Below are 15,945 nucleotides of genomic sequence, written 5' to 3'. Positions count from 1 at the left end.
AATGAAGGTGCCTTTGGAGGCAAGACATTTAAAACAAAGAAATACAAGGTGGGGAATTTCCACTGTGGTTCAGCAGTAGGGAACCTGACTAGTATCCATAAGGACACAGGTTTGATCTCTGGTCCCGATCAGTGGGTTAAGGATCCAGCATTTCCGTGAGCTGCAATGTAGGTCGAAGACATGGCAGATCTGGCCTTGCTGTGGCTGTGATGTAAGCTAGTAGCTGCAATTTCGATTGGACCCTTAGCCTGGGAATCTCTATATGCTATGGGTGCAGTCCTCAAACAAACAATCAAACAAACAAAAAGACCAAAGAAAAAAAAGAAACACAAGATGAAGGAGGAGGGGGGGAGGGAGAGGAGGAGGAGGGGAAGAAGAAAAAAAGAAGATGAGGAGGAAGAAGAGGAAGAAGAAGGAAAAGAAAAAAGAAGAAGGAGGGGAGGGGGGGAAGGGAGGAGCTAAGGGGTGTGGAAATATACACCCCAAAGCTAAAGCCTTTAAATGCCAGAGAGATCAAATTAAGAGATTATTAAATAGAACTCAAAGGGAATGATGAAAATATGAAACCATATCATCTACATTTAATCCAAGTCTTGTACCTCAAAAGCCAGTATAAAATAATTTACTTTAAGAAGACACCTAGCCCAAGGAACCAGCACTTCGGTTGGCCAGAAGAGGCAAAGGAATGGGCCAGAGCAGAATTGTGGAGTTAATATTGACTAGCTAGGATCCACAGTTTGGAGATATATCAGGGAGAAAAGACAATTAATTGAAACCAACACTGAAATGAATCAGATTTTGGAATTACCTTACAAGGATTTTAAAGCAGCCATCACAAGACTCTTTCAACAGGCACTTACAACTTTTCTTGAAACAAAAAAAAATAAAATTATTTCAGCAAAGACATAAAAATGTATAAAAAGGATTTTTTATTTATTTATTTTTATTTTTTATTTTTTGCTTTTTAGGGCCTCACCCACAGCATATAGAAGCTCCCAGTCTAGGGGTTGAATTGGAGCTGTAGCTGCTGGCCTATGCCACTGCCATAGCCACAACAATACCAGATCTGAGCTGCATCTGCAACCTACACCACAGCTCATGACAATGCTGGATCCCCAACCCACTGAGTGAGGCCAGGGATCAAACCCACATCTTCATGGATATTAGTATTTGCTTCCACTGAGCCATGAGGGGAACTCCCTATAAAAAGGATTTAAATGGAAATTATAGAACTGAAAAATACAATAACAGAAATTTTTAAAACTTCTTGACTGGGGATGAATTGTATATAAGAGATGATATTGGATAGAATCAGCAAACTTGAGGATGAAGAAATAAAATTTACTCAATATAAACAATAGAGAGAAAATAGACTAGGAAAAAAATGAACAGTCTCGAGGACCTGAGGTACAGTAACTGAAATCTGAACATTTGTATCATAGGAGTCCCAGGAGAGAAGAAAGTGGGTCTAAATGAGTATTGAAAGAAACTATGGTGGATAATTCCCCAAATTTGATGAAAGGCACAAAGTTAACAGTTCCAAGAAACTGAGAAAACCCTACCAGGATAATTCCAAGGAAATTCATGCCAAGACATATAATTGAATTCTGAAAACTGAACACAAAATACAAATTCTTGAAAGCAACTAGAAAGAAACCGTATATTACCCATCAGAGGAATATATAATTCAGATGACATAGATATCTCATCTGAAACCATCGTTGCTAGAGAAAATAGCATGACCTTTTTCAAGTGCTGAAAGAAGAAAACTGTCAATTGCAAATTCTATATCCAGCAAAATGGCCCTCAAGAACAAAGACATGTTCAAATGAAGAAAAGCTAAGAGAATTTTTTGCTAACAAACCTATCCTTAAAGAGTGGCTAAATGAAGTTTTAGAAACAGAAAGGAAAAGAATTTGGAATTTCAGCAAGGAAAGTAGAATATAAAAGTAGGTAAAAAAAAATAGGGATAAATATAATAGACTCGCCTCATGAATTTTTACAATCATGATAATTACAACAAAAACCGTAATATCTGATGCTCAAGGCAGTGATATTAAAATTTGGGGAAAGCAAAAGGGCCTGAATAGAAATGTTTTCCATACTTCACTCAAATGATAAAAATGTTGATACTGACAGATTGTGATGTCAGATATGTGTATTATAATACCTAAATCAACAACATTTTATGCAAAGAGATACTCTCAAACACTAAAAATAAATCAAGACAGAATTGTTCCAGTGACCCATAGGAAGGTGCTAAAAGAGAAACAGAGGAAAACCGGGAAACAAATAATAAAATTGCATACTTAAGCTCATATATATCAAGAATCACCCTAAATGTAAATGGTGTAAATACATCAATTGAAAAGGCAGATTGGCAGAGTGGATCAAACAAACAAACAAGCAAAAAGAAACACAAGCCAACTCTATGGGTTTGAAGTAAGAAGAAATTCACTTCACATTCAATGACATAGGTAGGTTGAAAATAAAAGGATGTTTTTATATAGTAAAATCGAATATATGGAAACCAAAATTAAAAACACAATACTATTTCCAATCATTCTATTAAAAAGTACTATAATAATTTACAAAACATAAATAATTTGAATGCTGAAAATTACAAAATGTTAATAAAAGAAACCAAAGAAGACATAAATAGTTAGAGATATATGTGTTCCTGGATTAGGAGACTCAACTTAGTAAACATATCAATTCTCTCTAAATCGATCCATAGGTTTAATGCAATTTGTGTCAAAACCCCAGCAAGGATTTTTGTAAGCATAACAAGTTTATCCTAAAATTTATATGGAAAAGCATAGTATTTATAATAGCTAAAACACTCTTGAAAAAGAGGAATCAAGTGAAAAGAATCACTCTTCTTGATATTAAGGATTACAATATAGCTACAGTAATAACGGCAGTGTCATACTGGCAGAGGAACAGACACATCAATCAATGGAATGGAGAAGCCAGGAATAGCCTACACAAATACACCCAACTGATTTTTGACAAAGGTGCAAAAGCAATTCAATGCAAGAAGGATAGTCCTTTCAACAAATGGTGCTAGAGTAATTGGATATCCATTGACAAAAACAAACATTGCAAAAATTCAAACTAAATCTCATGCTTTATATAAAAATTAACTTAAAATGGATAATGGACTTAAATGCAACATTTTAAAAATACCTATTTTTTTTTTTCCGTCTTTTGTTTTTTTAGGGCTGCACCCACGGCATTTGTAAATTCCTAGGCTAGGGGTCGAATGGGAGCTACAGCTGCCAACCTATGCCACAGCCACAGCAACTTGGGATCTGAGCCACGTCTGTGAACTAAACCACAGCTCGTGGCAATGCTGGATTCTTTAACCCATTGAGCAAGGCCAGGGATCAAACCCATGTCCTCAGGGATACTAGTTGGGTTTGTTAACCGCTGAGCCAAGATGAGGTTTCCCAAATTGTTTTTTTTTTTTTTAAGAATGTTTTCAGGATTTAAATCTAAACAAAGCGTTCTTAGACTTGATGCCAGTACCACATACATAAAATTTTTTTTTGATAAATTAGAGCTCACAAAAATTAAAAAAAAAAAAACCTCTTGTTCTATGAAAGAGCTTGTAAAGCTAATGGAAAGGAAAGGTGTACACTGGCATAGGACCAATATGTATAATATATAAAGAACTCTCAAAAATCTATAACAAAAAAGTCCAACTAGAAAAATGGGCAAAACACATGAATAGACATTCCCTTGAAGAAGACATACAAAGAGCAAATAACCATGATGAAAAGTTTTTTAAGTACCTTTAGCCACTAGGGAAATGCAAGTTAAAAGCACAAGGTGACAGTGGACGATTATTCAGTCATTACAAAGAATGAAATAATGCCATTTGCAGCAACATGGATAGACCTAAAGATTATTACACTAAGTGAAGTCAGACAAAGACAAATACCATATGATATCTTTTATATGTGGAATCTAAAATATGACATAAATGAACTTATTTATAAAACAAAAACAGATTCACAGACAGAAGAAAAACATTGTTACTAAAGAGGGAAAGGGTGGGGAGGGAGAAATTGGGAATTTGGGATACACACTACTATATGTAAAACAGATAAATAACAAGCACCTACTGAATAGCACAAGGAACTATATTCAGTATCTGGTAATAACCTATAGTCGAAAAGGACCTGAAAGAGAAGAGAATAACAACTTTTACATATGTATAAAACTGAATCATTTTGCTATACACCTGAAACATTGTAAATCAACTATTTCAACAGAAGCAATACAATAAATGATATTAAAAAGAATGTTATAAAAAGCACAAGATAGGAGTTCCTGTCGTGGCTCAGTGGTTGGCGAATCCGACTAGGAACCATGAGGTTGCGGGTTCGATCCCTGGCCTTGCTCAGTGGGTTAAATCTGGCGTTGCCGTGAGCTGTGGTGTAGGTTGCAGATGCAGCTCAGATCCTGCGTTGTTGTGGCTCTGGTGTAGGCTGGTGGCTACAGCTCCGATAGATCCCTAGCCTGGGAACCTCCATATGCCACGGGAGCGGCCCTAGAAAAGGCAAAAAGACAAAAAAAAAAAAAAAAAAAAAAAAGTCATACCACTAAAAGTTGATGAAGATGCAGAGTGATTGGACCACTTGTATGCTGGTGGTGGAATGTAAATGGTAGTCATAGTTTGCAGTTTGTTATAAAACTAACTATGAGACTAAATAGACCACCGAGCAGTTGAACTCTTAGATCTTTATCCCAGAGAAAAGAAAACTTGTTTGTTCACACAAAATGCACACAACTTTATATGGAATTTTGCATACAAATATTTACAACAGCTTAATTCACATGGGTAAAATACTGAAAACAACCCAGCCATTCTTTAGCAAGTGAACTGTTAAACTATGTTACATAAATAGCATGGATTACTACTCAAGAAAAAAAAAAGAGAGAATTATTGACACAGGCTACAATTTGGATGAATCTCAAGAGAATTACAGTGAGTGAAAAAAAAGCCAGTTACCAAAGATTGTATACTATATGATTCCATTTATGAAACATTCTTGGAATAAAAGGATAGTCATGGTGTTAGTAACAGAGGCAAAGAGATGAAGGAATGAGCATGGAAGGAAGGGGGTATAATTATAAAAAGCAACAGGAGAGATTCTCATGGTGATGGAAGTCTTCTGTATCTTGACTATGATTGTAGATATACAAAACTATACATATGATAAAATTCCATAGCATTAAATATATACACCGATGAATACAAGTAAAACAGGAGAAATCTGAGTGAGAGCAACCGATTGTATCAACGTTAATATCCTTTGTTGTGATACACTAGTTTTGCAAGGTATTACCATCAAGGGAGATTGAGTGAAAGTTACTCAGTATCTCTCGTCTTATTTCTTATAATTGCAAGAGCATCTTCAATTATCTAAAAGTAAACTCATTAGCTTTAAGGAGCACTTGCAAAAAAACAATACATGTCTTGTGACTCCCTGTTGACTACGGAACTGAAATTCAAACTATTCTAGCTTCAGATTCCCAGCTCCCTGCAAACAGACCCCAAATTCCCTTTCTGAAACTTACCTTCCACAAGTCTGCTCACACTGGCTTAGTAAGTGGATATTCTTGGGGGTTCTCCTGTCTGCTTCTCCACCCAGTTCATCCTCCAACTCTATCCCCTCATCCACATGCCCCAATCCTTCCCTCCTTCAAAATTCACCTCCAAATGGCATGTCCAGCTGGAAGGAATCCGTCGCTCTGAGTTCTCACACACTTTTCCACCTTGTATTGCAGCTTTATATGTACGTGTTTTACATTCTCCACTAAGCTGTGAGCTTGTCTCAGACAGATCTGAGATTCGTTTCTCTCTGCTTCTTTCACAGATGCTAATAAGCACCATCATGAGGCACACAGAAGTGACCAGGATGGTGTGGGGAAATGTAGGTTCCATCAAGAGGGGTAGAAGTCACTGTAGGAGTTCCCAGCTCTGAAGCCAGCTGGCTTCTCTCCAGTCCTGGTTCCACTGCCTCTTTACAGTTTGGCCCTATCCTCAATATCCTCACCTGATCTTAGGGAAATACATTTCAAGTGCTAACATGTTAGAAAGCAACCTCCTCAGTACCTGGTAACAAGCAGACACTCAAAATGCAGCCGGAGTCTCCAGTTCCTGTTTGCTCACATGCTACTTGTATGGACTTAGAGATGAATGAGTTTTCTTTTTACATTCAGTTTCTTCACCTCTAAAAATGGTCAAAAGTACCTATATTTGAAGTAAGATTAATTGACTTATTTATGCAAAATTCAAGCAGGGTATTGCTGCGGAATATGAAGAGCTAACATTCATTTGAGTCTTTACTACAAGCCTAATATATTACATATGTTTATTCACTTGGAGTTTATACTGTGAGTATGAAATGGAACTAATACTGTTTCCATTTCACAAATGAAGAGACGAGGCACAGTGAGATTAACTATGTGGTAGAGGCTAGGAAGTCTGGCTAGCTCCTGGACTTGTGTGTTACACACCATGCTGCCTCTCTAGCAGAGACAGGTGGTGATGTTTAGGATCCTCACAATTATAATTTGGGGAGTTTGTTTTCTTTCCATTTCTTCCTGGGCTCTGTAGACAACTAATGGAATTTGTGTCCCCCATCCTTCACAAGGAAATATTATCTTTTTTACAATTTTGATTCCCAGCATCAGGGCTGCTTCAGACTCTCTTCCCTTCTTCCAGGCAAGAATCTCCTCCCACTGCTATGATTTCTGTTCCCAACCTTTCTTTCAGCACTCTACTGCTATAAATATCTCCTTGTTCATAAAGATATCAGCTCCTACCTCATAAAGAAAGGAGGACACCAGGTAAAACTCCAACATCCCCTAGCCCACCCATATCCTGCAGCATTTTCTCTTCTTCATTCAAGATTTGATGCCTTTGTCTGAGCCCTGGAGTGCTTTTCAAACTGTAGCCCTAGGATCACCTATATTGGTATCACCTAGGATGCTTGTTAAAAACACTCAGCTGAACTTATACACTGACGCATGTCAAATTTTTTCAATTAAAAAAATATGCAACCCACATCTACAGAATCAGAATCTATAGGTGATACCTGGTGGGTTGCAGTTTAACAAGGCCCTCAGGTGATTCTGATGCAGAAGTGAGCTTGAAACCATTCCTTTAGAACCTTGCTTGATATATCATCCCATCTCTGACCTAACAGAACGAGTGAAGGGGGTCAAAAGGTAAGAAGAAAAAATAAATAACACCAATAAGAAAAAAGAAATGCAAGAGGAAAAGCAAGACTGGAGGAGAAAACTTCAGAGTGATTTTGAGCATGTTGAGTTGGAGATGCCTTGGGGACCCACAGGAGACTATTTCTAGCACTCAGCTGGAACTATGGAAATAGAATTCCAGGAAAGGTTGGGGCTGTATAGATAGATTTGATAACTATATTTTCCAAAACAAAAACAGGGAACCATGATTTGCAATGGATTTTTGTGCTTCTTGCAGATTCAAGAGAGAAAATTTTAATAGTAAAGTGCTGACATTCATGGGATATTTCAATGTTTTTATTTAAGCAATTTGCTTACCTTCTCTATCTTGTCTCCTCATCTGTAAAATTGGGATAATTGTGATACCTACTATATGGAATTCTTGTGAGTAAATAATGAGTATTTTGGAATGGATAAGCAATGAGATCCTGCTGTGTAGCACAGGGAAATGTTGTCTAATCACTTGTGATGGAACATGATGGAGGATAATGTGAAAAAAAGAACGCATATACATGCATAACTGGGTCACTTTGCTGTATAGCAGAAATTCATAGAACATTGTAAATCAACTATAATAACATTTTTTTTTTAGAAAATGTACTTGTTCTTCCTTTATTTTTACCCCTTTTCCTGCCTTCTCTGGTTTTAACTGAGCATTTTATATAATTATATTTTTTCTTCTCTCTTATTTTTTTGAAAATTTTATTTATTTATTTATTTATTTATTTACTTATTTTCCTTTTTATGTCCACACTTGTGGCATATGGACATTCTCAGGCTAGAGGTAGAATGGGAGCTACAACTGCTGGCCTATGCCACAGCCACAGCAGTGCCAGATCTGTCATGTCTGTGACCTAGGCCACAGCTTGCAGCAATGCCAGATCCTTAACCTACTGAGCGAGGCCAGGGATCAAAACCACATCCTCATGGATACTAGTCTGGTTCTTAACCCGCTAAGCCAAAACGGGAACCCCTTCTCTCCTCTCTTAGCATGTCAGTTTAAACTATACATTTATAATATATATTTTTTTTTTAAGGCCGCACTCACAGCATATGGAAATTCCCAGGCTAGGGGTCAAATTGGAGCTGTGGCTGCCGGCCTACACCATAGCTTGTGGCAACATCAGATCTTTAACCCCACTGAGCAAGGCCAGGGATTGAACCTACATCCTCATGAATACTAGATGGGTTTGTCACCACTGAGCCACAATGGGAACGCCCATTTATAATAAATTTAAATCTACTTTCAAATAACAGTATACCACTTTGCATGCAATGCAGGTGCCTTATAACATAGTCTTCTCAGTTAATCCTTCTCATCCCTTATACATTTACATCATTCATTTCACTCATCCATAAGCTATAGTCATCTAATACATTGTTACTGTTATTACTTTGAACAGTTATCAGATAAATTAATAAAAAATTAAATGTTTTTATTTTACCTTTATTGATTCCATCTCTAATGTGCTTCTTTTCTTTATTAAAATCTGAAATCCAAAGAAAAGGATTAGGGGAGAACCTTGAAAGGACAGGAGAATGTTGGGGGAAAGACATTACAAACAGAAGGACGATGCCAAAGGGGCACAAAGCCAAGAAAGCATCTATGGATGAAACAGTAGCTGAATTGGGATCTACCCTAGAAATTATCTGTGGTTTAACTACCGCATTTTCTAGGTGAGAATTGCCCAATGTTATGCAACTGGAAAGTTGCAGAACTGGGAATCAAACCCAGGAAGAGTGACTTCAGCACCTATGCTGAGCACAGAAGGAGGTTAGATCCTGCTCAAAGTAGCTCACCCAACTAGACACAGTCAGGACCAGGTCTTTAGTCCCTGTCTCCCAGGCCCTCACCTTCTATTCTCCCGCAGGTACATATCCTGAAACACAATTAATCCTCAGAAATCCTAGGGGGACTTTAGAGATGGAGTTAACGTAGTCTTCTGAGTTCAAGGGTTAAAAAAAAAAAAAGGAATCTGAAATGACATATTCTCAGGAGGCAAAGAGCATTTATAGGGTTTCACTAATTACAGCTTTGAATAAGCTGCCAGCATAGTCATCCTAATGAAATGAGCCAGAATCCTTCCTTGGAAACTTTCCTAGACAATCAGGTCTGTGTAAGTGAATACTTATACCCTAGACCCAAGGGAATGCACCAACCAAATGAAGGCTCCTTCAGGAGGGTGGTGGATGGCAGAAGATTATCAGACACCATAAGGGGACTGTCAGAGGAGGTCTGTCTTTCTTGGTGTATTACGTAGTGAGTATACATACAAAATTATGTATTCACAGGACAACAAGGATGGGCATGAAAAACATAGTGCATACTGTAAAAAAGGTAAAGAAAATGAGGTAAGATGTATGGTACCTCACCATTTACCTAAACTAAAAATATATGCCAAAAACAATATTATATATTTTTGCAGGAACACACACATGCAAGACACATATTAAATGCATTAGAACATGAGCCTGTGGGAGGCAAAGAAATACAGTTAGCTATAGAGGATACACACACACACACACACACACACACACACACACACACATATATATGTATATATATATATAATATACAGATTTGCACTTATTATTCATACATGATTTATATAGTTATATTATTTATTTATTTACCCTAAACAAATCATGTGTGTGTGTGTTACAACCCTGAACAATGATAAGAGGCTTGAGGGCAGCATGTGTCAATGATTCATTTTAGAAGCTCTCACATTTTCTGGTGTATAGTAGGCAAACCATAAATATTGCTCAATGAATGGCTTCATTTTCAACTTGCCCAGTGTTCTGAGCATTACCTGCCAGACAGCAAAGACCTTTCTTCCCAACATCTCCCTTGCCCCTGCTCTCAGCTCTCTCTTTGCCACTATGTTCTATTAAAGAGGCAAGTAAGAGCTGACTAGAAAGAGGAATAATTATTAAAGAATGAAAATAATTATCCCCATTAAAAGCAAGAAGCACATTTTACACTCCCTTTAAGCAAATGAATTTAGTTTTGCAGCGTATTCTCTTTTGATTTTTTTCCATGAGCACAGTGTTTCCACTGTAAAATACTCATTGGCTAAACAAAATCATTTCTTTGTACAAGTTAATAAAGAGAAATAAGTTTTCAACCAATTGTGTTACTTCAGCAGGTCTCTGAATGCTTGTGCGGAAGCATTTCACTGTTTTAAAACAAAATCGTATTTCTGCCAGTTAAATTGAATTCTGCAAGTCTGATTTTTTAAAATGATTTTAAAAATTTATAACAGTTTTAGATTCACAGAATTATCTCAAAGGTAGTAAAGGGAGTTCCTATTCCACTCCCCACCCCACCCCCCACAGCCAATTTCCCCTATTATTAACATCTTATGTTTGTATGGTATGTTTGTCACAGTTAATAAAGCAATATTGATACAAGATTATTGACTCAAATTCATTTTTTATTAAAAGTCCTCATTTTCTTTCCTAATATCATTTCTGTGTCTCAGGATAGCATCCAGTTTACCATATTATATTTAGTTATTATGTACCTTTAGTTTCCTCTTGGTTGTGACAGTTTCCCAGTCTCCCCCTATTTCTGATGGCTTTGACCATTTTGAGGATTACTAGTCAGATATTTTGTAGACTGTCTCTCAGGTGGGGTTGATTTGATGGTTTTCTTATAATTAGACTGGGGTAATGTTTGGGGAGGAAAACTGCAGAAGTAGAGTATCATTCCCATCACAGCCCATCAAGGAACCTACCATCCACATGACTCATCAGTGTTGATGTTATCCTTGATACCCTGGTTGAGGTAGTGTTTGTCAGATTTCTTCACTACAAAGTGATTCTTTTTCTTGCTTTCCATCCTATACTCACAAGCCTGCTCTTAAATGTTAAGACTAATTAATGAAATTGCAGAGACTGGCCTTAAAAACAAAGTCTTTACAGTTAACAAAAGTAGTCTTAGAAAAGAGTGGAAGAGATGTGAACTTCTGACTCACGAAGGTGGCATGAAAAAATCTGATTGGAAAAAGCTTAAAATTGACAAGCCTCACAGGAATGTGGATTTTGTGCTCCTATACAATACAGAGACATGCGAATATCTGTCACTTTCCAATTGGCCCTGCTTTTTGTGAATGTACATTTGTCCTTGGACATATAATGTGCAAATACTGTAACACATCATAGTGATAACATAAGAATCAAATGCAGAGATTAACAAAGGACTATGAAAATACTGGAGGAAAGAGCAATTTCAACCAGACGACTCGAGAACACCTTCATGGAGGGTATGACATGTGGGTATGGTTTTCAGAGACAGGGAAGCCTGAAGGAACATCATTTGCATGAACATGGAAAAGGAAAGGACAGGGCATAGGACATGGGGAGTTCTAATGTGTGAAGGCACAGGCTGAGGGGAACTTTTGCACAAGGCTAAAGAGTTTGAACTTCATTCTATGAGCGTAGGTGTGGGGGACGTTGACTTTTTGGGGTAAGGACAGTAATATGATAATGTGTGAGAAAAAACCTGACAACTGTCTAGGGGAAATTGGAAGGATAAGAACTTAGAGGGAAAAGGAGTTACAAGACTTATGAAAGGGTATAAATGAAAGGAGGTGATGTTGTAAATAGAGAAGAGTGGGAAAATGTTAGGAGCAGTATAGATAGGATTTGGATCAATATCATAGCTAACAGTAGCAGAGACTGACAGGATACTTACTAAACCCACCTCCTCTTCCTTCCTGGGCTCATAGCTGGACCCCATTCCCCCACCTCTTTTAAATTAGCTGGTGTCATGTGCCTGAGTCCCAGATGAACAGAACGTTACGGATGAAAGTCATATATGGCACTTTCAGGCCTATCTCACTCTCTCTTCTCCCTTCCCCATCAGACTGGAATGGAGAGAACGCCCAAGTCCACCCTGAGAGCCATGCCTTGAAGACAGTATAACCATAGGACAGATGGAGTTGTGTTTCTTGAATCACTGCTTTGAGAAGAATTAGCCAACCTGCTAGACCTTGAGACAAGTGAGAAGTAAACTGCCTTCCTGTTGAGCCATTGCATGCTTGGGTCTATTTGCAATCACAGCATAGCTTGGACTACCCTAGCTAGATTAGAAATTGGTACTTTGAAGTTGGTACCCCCATAATAGAAAACTAAAGCCTGTGATACTGGCTGTGTGGGAAGAGATATGGGAGCCAGACAGGCTGAGGCGTATTGTTTTGCTATGGCAAAATATTTGATAAAATTATTGCCTGAGTCACTGTGCAGGGGATCGGGCTGGACCTGGGTGAACCTTCACAGTCTGAATGTACCAGTGGCTCCCAAAGCCTTGATTTAAGGGGCTAAAGTCCAGTCATTGGGTTGGAATGAGGCCTGAACAGCATGTGTATACTACTTTTACATCAGACGTTGAAAATGCCAATTGTCTTTCTCCAAGAATGGGAATTGGAAGGTGACAGAATTAGGAGGGCCTAAAGCTCCCCCCAAGAAAGCCCTCTTCTCCTCACAAAGCTAACCTCAAAAATGCCTCACCCAGACCTTGTCTTCAAGGGCAACTTGTCCATGAGCTGAGAGGAGGTAGATCTGGCTCTGAGGCCCAGGGCCTGGGGGTGCTGAAAAAGAAAAATAATCCTACTTCTAACATTCCATAGGTTTGGGGGACCTAGAGATGCCTTTCATTCTAGATGTATGCACTGCTCTCTTTGTGGTCCTAGAAGAATTAAGTCAGAGGGATGGGTGGAGACATTGAGGCCTGGAGACACAAAGTAACCTATTTAAGGTCAGGGAGCTGCTTCTCCATTTTAAATGGGTTGCCAGCATGATGCAGCAAATTAGAAGCAGAGTCTAGACATACCTAGAGCTCATGAAATCTAAGAGGAGAGCTTAAATGGACATGATGGTGTCTACACCATGGACAATCTGATCCAACTCTCATTTACATATGGGAGCATGGAGATCCAAACAGAGAAAGAGAGCCCACTCTCCACAGTAGTTACCGTGTGCCTGGCACCCTTCAGAAAGCTTTCCATGTATTAACTCCTTTCATCCCTACAACTGTACTACAAGGTAAGTATTATCATCTCCATTCGGCAGGTGGAAAACAACAGACACAGACTGGACAAGTAACTTCAGAGAAGGCAAGCAACTTACCTAAAGGCACATGTCTTGACAAAGCCAGGATTCAAATCCATGCAGTCTGGCTGTGGAAGCCACGCTTGCAGCCACTGTGCTATAGCCACTCTGAACTAGTGAGCATCTGCTGGATCTGTATTTCCAGACGGCTCGCTAAAGCCTTCTTACTCACATGCACTATCTTCCTGCTGCCTGCTGGGCAGAGCTCCAGATCCACATGCACTGATCTGCACAGACAGCACGCCATGGTCAGGCCAGCCTCGTCTCTCCACCCCTCCCCACACTGGATGCCTCAGCCCACCTCAACCCTGCCACCCCTGCCCTTTCCCCATCTGCGAGCAGCTCTGTGGAAGAGTGGGGAGCACGTCCTGAAGAGTCAGAGTTCTGGTTCTGCAATGTACTGTCCCTAGAATAACCTTAGGCAAGTATAAAATAGTATCTACCTACTAGGCTGATCCTGAGGAGTCAATGAAATAATGTAGATGAAATGTTTAACATAACGGCTGGCACCTAAGAAGCACTTTGACAGCAAGAAAACCTTATTGATGTGAAACTTGTGTTCCCAGCTTCAAACATCTCATAGATGACTATTCATACCCATAAGTGGCATGGCATTCTGATTTAGAGTATGGAAAAATAGTCAGTAAATAGCCACAGGAGCCAGCAATGGTCAGTAAACCCTTGCGGTGGAAGCTGCATTGAGTTCAGCCTTGAAGGTAGAATTGACTCATCCATGTGGAAATGAGTGGGTAAAGTATGGACAAGTTAAAAGCAAGATGCACACAGTATTTTGTGGTGGTGACTTTTGTTGGGTTAATATAGGCACCACCCAGGGGACTGGTGGGAGACAGCATTTGAAAAGGTAGCTTTGGGAAGGATTATAAGGGTTTTGAAATCCAGGCGAGGGAATATGTGATTTCTCCCTCTCTCCTTCCCTTTCTAACAACTAATGACAACGACAACAGCAAAGACAAAAACCTCTCAGAGGAAAACAGCCCAGGTACTAATCTGTGCTCTCAGATTAAAATTTAAAGCCTGAATCTCAGCATCCCACACGTTGATGAGGGAGGCTGTGGCCACACAGGGTTCTGGCAGGTGTGTTCCTCTTAACAACAAAGATCCCTGGGGGCTGCATGCCCTCAGGATGAATCACAGCAATTTGCAGCTTTGCCTTGTTGGAGACATTTCAGTTCCATTAGCTACTCAGTGCTCAAAGAGTTCTGCCCTCATCTGGTCCAAGATTAAGACAAAAGACTCACTGGGACTGAAAGAGGTGTAGGCTGGGTATGCACCAGCAAGAGCCTCAGAGGCCAGGACAGAGTGTGCATGAATGCCAGCAGGTCCCCAAGTCTTGAGTCAGGCGAGGAGCCTTTTTCTAAGGTATTTGATCTCTGTTGAACTGCCTTCTCTAAAATCTTCAGGTTACTTTCTGTGTGTAGCTTTTCTTCCCTGAGTTCAGCTTTATTCTTTGACTAGCAGTTATTCACCATAAATAATTTGTCATTTTGTTTCATCAGTGTCACTTATAAATTGTCACATCAACTATTACATTATTATAACTGACAGTGTAAACAAAGAATTCTCTAAGATTGGTCTGATCAGAGCATTGCTGAATTTGCAAAAGCTTATTGAAATGTACCTCACACAAAAAAAGAGTGTACAAATTATAAGCATACAATTTGATACAATCCATCATTATAAGCAACAGGACATTTTTAGCACCCCTGAAGCCAAGCCTAAACCTCAGGTCCCCTTCCCCAAACTACTGCCTCCCTATTTAATTATTACACAGACTCCTAAAGCTATAGTAAAGTTTTGCTTGTTTTTGATCTTACATAAGTGGAATAATACAGCATATATTCTTTTGTGTTGGATTTCTGTGCTCAAAATATTTGTGAGGTTTGTTCGTGTTGTATTTTTCCATAGGTTTTTTCCATCATAATTGCCGAAGAGTATTTCACTGAGTGAGGATACCGCCACTTCTATTATGAATGGACCTTTGGGCTGCTTCCAGTTTGGCAATACTTCAAATAACGCTGCAGTGAACTTTCTTGTAAAAGTCTTTGTATACATATGCTTGCACTTCTGTTGGGTATGTGCCTAGGAGTGGAGTTGCTGGTTACAAGATAGGTGTCTGTTTCAGTTTGTATTTCCTTGATTACTAACAAGATTGAGCACCTTTTGTAGCTGTACCAGCCATTCGGATAGCCTCTTCTGTAAAGAAAATACAAGGAATTATCTATATTACTGACTGACTTGTACAGAGTTTTTCACGTATTTTGTCAATTGTGTGTGTTACAACTATCTTCTAATCTGTGGCTTACTTCTTCACTCCTGGAATTTGATACACAAAAGTTCTTAATTTAATGTAATCCACTTTATCAATATTTCTTTGTGCTATTTGTATCATTCAAAATTTTTCTCTATCTTCACATCATGAAGATATTTTTTATCTTATAGAAACTTCACATTTAGAGCTACCATCAATTGAAAACTGATTTTTATGCATGTGTTCACATAATAATTAAGTTTCTTTTCTTTTTCCCATGCAGTTAC

General features: G+C 38.7%; 1 long non-coding RNA gene across 2 annotated transcripts; it reads right to left on the bottom strand.

Moving 5' to 3' along the window:
* Positions 1 to 925: 925 nt before the first annotated feature.
* On the bottom strand, positions 926 to 15,552 carry LOC110261211 (uncharacterized). Of its 2 annotated transcripts, XR_014808017.1 has the most exons (4): positions 13,408 to 15,552; positions 12,790 to 12,869; positions 8,721 to 8,765; positions 933 to 4,187 (listed from the first exon to the last, which is right to left on the bottom strand). It is a non-coding gene; the product is annotated as an uncharacterized LOC110261211 (long non-coding RNA). The 2 variants fall into 2 exon arrangements; XR_014808016.1 differs by lacking the exon at positions 12,790 to 12,869 and having other exon boundaries at positions 926 to 4,187; positions 13,408 to 15,351.
* Between the last annotated feature and the right edge of the window lie 393 nt (positions 15,553 to 15,945).

The sequence above is a fragment of the Sus scrofa genome, chromosome 6, assembly GCF_054392235.1.
Source record: "Sus scrofa isolate SSC_HxYL_T2T_F1_AM1 chromosome 6, Sscrofa_HxYL_maternal_Yorkshire_Landrace_v2.0, whole genome shotgun sequence".
Classification (NCBI taxonomy): Eukaryota; Metazoa; Chordata; class Mammalia; order Artiodactyla; family Suidae; genus Sus; species Sus scrofa.
This window is presented reverse-complemented; position numbering and strand designations above follow the sequence as displayed.